Genomic DNA, 7,100 nt, shown 5'->3' on the forward strand with positions numbered 1-7,100 from the left:
AAGCTCGATTCGTAAGAACCTTTCCACATGTACACTATGGTTTACACTTTCATTTACACTTTGCCATGTGACATTTCCCTGTTCGACAGTTGAAATTTCAAACAGTTTTCCTATCAAATTGACACATGACAACAATTAAGTGTCAAACAATGTATCAAAAATCAGTTTGCAAATGGAAAAGTTCAATCGGTTAGAACATTTCTACATGTACACTATGGTGTACACTTTAGTTTAAACTTTACCACGTCATATTACCCTGTTGGATAGTTTAAATTTCAAATGATTTTCCCATCCAATTGACACTTGACTACAACGGAAGTGTCAGAGAACGTGCCAAAAATCAGTGTACAAATAGCAAATTTCAATCGGTAAGGACCTTGCTATAAGTACATTATGGTGTACGCTTTAATTTACACTTTAGCCACGTGACATTACCCTGTTGGACAGTGTAAATTTCAAACAGTTTTCACATCCAATTCACACTTGACAACAATACAAGTGTCCAACAACGTCTCAAAAAACATGGCACTTGACAACAATGCAATGATCGAACAATGTGTCAAAAATCGATGTACAAATAGCAAAGTTCAATCGGTAAGAATCTTCCGACGTGTACACTGTGGTGTACACTTTAGTTTACAATTTACCATGTGACACTACCCTGCTGGACAGTTTGAATTTCAAATAGTTTTCCCATCTAATTGACACTTGACAACAATGTAAGTGTCAAGCAACGTGTCAAAAGTCAGCGTACTAATAGCAAAGTTCGATCGGCAAGAACCTTGCCACATGCATACTAAGGCGTACACCTTAGTTTACACTTTACCACGTGGTATTATCCTATTGGACAGTTTAAATTTCAAACGGTTTTCCCATTCAATTGACACATGGAAACAATACAAAAGTCAAACAACGTGTCGAAAATTCGTGTACAAATAGCAAATTTCAATCAGTAAGGACCTTGCTACATGTACACTACAGTGTACACTTTAGTTTACACTTTGCAGGTGACATTACCCTATTGGACAGTTTGAAATTTAAATAGTTTTCCCATCCAATTGACAATTGACAACAATGCAATGGTCAAACAATGTGTTTAAAATCAATGTACAAATAACAAAGTTCAATCGGTAAGGACCTTGCTACATGTACACTATGGTGTAAACTTTAATTTACACCTTGCCACGTGACATTACCCTGTTGGACAGTTTAAATTTCAAACAGTATTCCTATCCAAATAACACTTGACAACAATGGATGTGTCAAACAACGTGTAAAAAATAATTGTACAAATAGCAAAGTTAAACTGGTAAGAACCTTGCGACACGTACACTATGGTGTACACTTTAGTTTGCACTTTGCCATGTGACATTATCCTGTTGGATAGTTTAAATTTCAAACAGTTTTCCCATCCAATTGACACATGACAACAATGCAAGCATTGAACAACGTGTCAAAAATCAATGTACAAATAGCAAAGTTCAATCGGTAAGAACCTTGCGACATGTACACCATGGTGTATACTTTAGTTTACAATTTACCACGTGACACAACCCTGCTGTACAGTTTAAATTTCAAACAGTTTTCCCATCTAATTGACACTTGACAGCAATGCGAGTGTCAAACAACATGTCAAAAATCAGTGTACAAATAGCAAAGTTCAATATGTAAGAACCTTGTCACATGTACACTACGGCGTACACTTTAGTTTACACTTTGCCACGTGGCATTATCATGTTGGACAGTTTAAATTGTAAACAGTTTTCCCATCCATTTGACATTTGACAACAATGCAAGTGTTAAACAGTGTGTCGAAAATCAGTATACAAATAGCAAAGTTCGATCTGTAAGAACCTTGCCACATGTACATTACGGCGTACACTTTAGTTTACACTTTGTCACGTGGCATTATCCTGTTGGATAGTTTAAATTTCGAACAGTTTTCCCATCCAATTGATACTTGACAACAATGTATGTGTCCAACTACTTGTCAAAAATCGGTGTACAAATTGTAAAGTTCAATCGGTAAGAACCTTGCGACACACTATGGTGTACACTCTAGTTTACACTTTGCCACGTGATACTACCCTACTAGACAGTTTAAATTTCAAATAGTTCTCCCATCTAATTGATACTTGACAACAAGGCAAGTGTCAAACAACATGTCAAAAATCAGTGTACAAATAGCAAATTTCAATCGGTAGGGACCTTGTAGAACCCCAAATAATTCTAGACACCTTAGTGGCACTAAGACATGAATATTGGATGACTAAAGTATACTTCAGATTTTTAGTCTCATTTGTGACCCATTTTCGACATAGGAAACATTCGATTTGGAAAATTGTATCTAAATAAAAGTTGTAACTCTTTAAGTTAACTTTCCAACGTACTTTGAATTACCTCAATATAATATCGGGAGAAGAAGTTATGATAGAAATACTGAAGGCTGTACAGTGTCAACCGAACTACAACCGGTCAACCGAAATTGCCTGAAATGAAAATTTAGTGGGTTTTAAGCAATAAAAATCCCACTAAATTGAAGCATTTAACCTCAAACTTAAATGGTACCCATGTTTTCTCTCTTAAATGGAATTTGACCCTTCATTTGCTTTAAGTTATGGGATATTAACCTATAAATAGAGACCTCATTTCACTCATTTTTCTCACACCAAATGCAAGAGCTTTTACATACTAAAGAAAGAGTTTCCAAGAGAGAAAAAGAGAGGGAGGAAAACTATTTTTCCTAGAAGTTTAAGAAGTGTTTTCAAGCATCAATTCTCAACGGTTTTCAAACACCCAAGGTGTGCGTTTCTTTCAACGTCCAAGTTTCATCGAAGTTTTCAATCCAAGTTTTCAAAGTTTCAAAAGCATCAATCAAGGTAGGTAGAGGTGAAATGTGTTTAATTGTGTTATGTTATAAGTTTCGATTCATGTTAATGTTTGTATGTCAAATGGTACTCCGGTACGGCATGCCCCTCTATGTTGAAGAAATGTTCGTATGTTAAATGGTGCCCTCGGGTACGGCATACCACTTCATGTCAAATGGTGCCTCCGGGTACGATATGTCTGAAAAGTTATGAAGTTAATGTTTTGAAATGTATAGCTTGATCACGAATGCACCTATGACACCTATTGAGTTTTTCAACTCACAGGTTTAATCTCATCTCTACTGATTGAAGGAATTCTACCTCGGGCATGGATGGAAGAGAAGATGGAGAGTGATGCAACGAGCCCACGAAAATCCAGTGAATAAGTGATTTGGATTTATTTTTATGAAAAATGTTTTCCAATGTTATTTCTTTAAAGTTTTTAATAACGCAGAATGCGAGAACAAGTTATGTTTTCTTCAAATAAATTACGTTTTGTTGTTTTGAAAAATGATTCAGTGTTTTTGGTTAAAGTATTTGAAGTATTGTTATTTAAATTATTATTCGAAGATGTAAGCTTCCGCTAAAACGTATACACTTGTTACTAAACCACCAGTTAAGCTAAGTAAAGTAAGTAGCGTTTCGATCAACTAGGGGTCGGGGCGTTACAGCGTTGTATCAGAGCAAGGTTTGGCCGGATCTGTAGACCAAGTATTTTTTTTTAAAACAAAAGGAAAATGAAAAGTTTAAGGTATTCCATGGCATCGTGCATCCATCCATCAATCTCATCCTATGGCCCAGGTATGTTCATGTTTAAAGTTAATGATTATATTTATGTTATGATACTTTGATATGATTTAGAGATGTGTTATTAAAGATATGTAATGGACTTGGGCAAAAGCTAAGGGCTTAAAGGGAATTGCATGATATGAAAGTTTAAATATTTGCATGTTTTCTTTAAGCAAAGAAAAAGTATGATGTATGTCAAAATGCAACAGATATGGCTCGTAGAACGGCTAGGGCATATAGAGAAGCATTGAACCGTTGAATTGCTATTCATTCCTATGAAAACTATGTAACTGATCTGACCCGAGCTCTTAGCGAACATGTGTATGACATCTATGAGAGATGCATGATGACGGTTAATGCTGGAATGAAGATAACGCATATTGAGGCCATAAATAACCTCACACACTCCTTCCCACCTCAATGGGGAGTTATGGGAGTCACGGTTAGAGATGAAATGTTAGAAGGCAACCCAAACCTGTTCGAGTTTGAGAGGTATTGCCATGCCCTAATTGATTTGTGGGATGATGTAATCCATAAGGAGCCTGAGGAGGAACCTTTGGCTAAGGAAGAAAATCCCGAAGAAGAACCTGAGGATGATTTAGAGAATGATCCTGAGCCCGAGCCACAGGTTGAGATGGACATAGAGTCCGGACCTGAGGCGGAAGACTCCCCCAAAGATGAAGCTCCATCAAAGAAGATCCGTAGAACTTATAGGCATTAGATTTAAATCCTTGTAATAGCTTTCCTTATGTCAAGAAATAAAATACTATCTTCTTTGCTTTAGTATTCGAAGATTGAAACTAATAAGAACAATATGTTTTGTCTAAAGGAAATGGCCCGTACAAACCAAAACTTGATAAGAGACCTCCTCCGAGCGGTTCAAGACTTAGGCAGGCAAAACCCGAACCAAGCTCAACCCCTACCACTAGCTCCTAATGTTCCAAACCATACTTCAGTGGTCGAGCAATTTCAAAGGCACAAGCCCCCACCTTCAACGGAGCAACTGATCCACTTGCAGCCAAGGAGTGGCTTCGCAAGTTGGAGCATATATTCCAATTGATAGGGTGGACGGACACTCAGAAAGTCCAGTGTGCTGAGTTCATGTTCTCCGGTGATGCAAGTCACTGGCGGGACTCAATGTCAAGGACAAGGACCCCTGAGCAACAAGCAAAATTGACTTGGGAGCAATTCAAAGGAGAAGTAATGGACAGGTACTTTCCCCAGTCCTTGAGGGATCACAAAGAAAGTGAATTCCTCCAACTCAAGCAAAAAACTATGTCCCTAACTGAGTATGAGAGGAAGTTTGATCAACTGTCAAGGTATGCTCCACATTTGGTGGATACGGAGGATAAGAAGGTACAAAGGTTTGAACAAGGGCTGAACTCGGATATAAGCATGATACTTATGTCCCATCACTTCACCACATACCGTGAAACGCTGGAAAGAGCTCATGCTATTTGGTACCAAAAGACTAGCGAGGAACAACATGTCAACTGTTCAATCAACCGGACAATGGTAACATGGAAAAGAGGAAATGGAATGGCGAGGACAAGGGAAAAGGCAAGTGGCAGAACAAGAAAGCTAATGGCGGAGCCAATGCCAGCAAAAGCATTGTGTCGGTTATTGCGCTCTGTTCTAAGTGTGGAAGGACACATAGTGACGAGTGCTTACAAGGGAAAAATATCTGTTTTCGATGTGGCAAGCTAGGAGATATCATTAGGGATTATCCCACACATACCTAGAAGAAGGATGATAACAGCGACTAGAACCAGAAAGGGAAAGCACGAGTTTTTGCATTGACTCAACAGGATGCAGAGGAAAACTCTAATGTCATAGCAGGTACTCTACTGATAGCCAATACACCTGCTTATGTATTGTTTGATCCAGGAGCTACACACTGCTTTGCTTCAACAACTTTTATGGCTAAATCTAGTATTACCTGTGATAAGTCGGAAGGTACATTAGAAGTTAGTATTCCTTCGGGCAACCCTTTGAATACTGATAGAAAGGCCAAGTCAGTAAGTATCGAAGTTGAGGGAAAACTAATGGAAGCGAACCTATACATGATAGAAATGAAGGATTTTGATGTAATACTAGGCATGGATTGGTTAGGTTGTAATTACGCCACCATCCGATGTAAGAAAATGGAAATATGATTTCAGAAACTAGGAGAGGAACCATTTTCGTTCCTCGGAATGAAGACGAAACCTCTTATTCAACTAGTATCGACTTTACAAGCTGAGAAGATGTTGAGAAAAGAAACATGTCAAGGATATCTAGCAAGTATCTCAGGAGGGAAATAAGAGACAATAAGGGTTGAAGATGTACCAGTAGTACGGGAATTCGTAGATGTTTTTCCAGAAGATCTATCTGGTATTCCACCCGATAGACAAGTAGAATTCACCATCGACCTAATTCCTGGGGCGTCACCAATATCTAAGGCCCCATACCGAATGGCCCCAAAGGAACTACAAGAATTAAAGAAGCAGTTGCAAGAACTCCTAGATATGGACTTCATATGACCAAGCATATCTCCATGGGGTGCACCGGTGTCGTTTGTAAAGAAGAAAGATGGAAGCATGAGGATGTGCATCGATTATAGGGAGATAAATCGATTAACCATCAAGAATAAGTACCCACTCCCGAGGATCGAGGATCTATTAGATCAATTGAAATGAGCTAAGGTATTTTCCAAGATCGACTTACGATCAGGATACCATCAACTAAAAGTAGAGACAAAGGATATACCTAAGACAACTTTTAGAACTCGATATGGACACTATGAGTTTACGGTGATGCCGTTTAGGCTAACCAATGCACCTGCAGTGTTCATGGACATGATGAATTGAGTGTTTCATCAATACTTGGATTAGTTTGTCATAGTCTTCATCGATGACATTTTGATATATTCCAAGAGTAAGGAGCAACATGAAGAGCACTTGAGAATAGCCTTAGAGGTATTACGCAAGGAGAAGCTGTATGCCAAATCCAAGAAGTGCGAGTTTTGGCTTGAACGAGTAGGATTTCTTGGACATGTAGTTACTGCCCAAGGGATTGAAGTAGATCCAGCAAAAGTAGAAGCAGTAACCAACTGGAAAACACCAACAAATGCTGGCGAAGTACGAAGTTTTCTATAATTGGCTGGATATTATAGGAGATTCATAGAAGGATTCTTCAAAATAGATGGACCAATGACGCAGCTTACAAAGAAGGGAGTAAAATTCCAATGGATGGAAAATGCGAACAAAGTTTCCAAGAACTTAAGCAGAAGTTGATATCAGCACCTATATTAACAATACCTGAAGGTATGGAAGGGTTTGTTATATACAGCGACAGATCCCAGCGAGGATTGGGATGTGTACTAATGCAGAATGGAAAAGGGATACCCTATGCTTCAAGACAATTGAAGAAACATGAGTAGAACTACCCGACGCATGATTTAGA

The sequence above is a fragment of the Olea europaea genome, unplaced genomic scaffold (genome assembly GCF_002742605.1).
Source record: "Olea europaea var. sylvestris unplaced genomic scaffold, O_europaea_v1 scaffold800, whole genome shotgun sequence".
NCBI classification, from domain to species: domain Eukaryota; kingdom Viridiplantae; phylum Streptophyta; class Magnoliopsida; order Lamiales; family Oleaceae; genus Olea; species Olea europaea.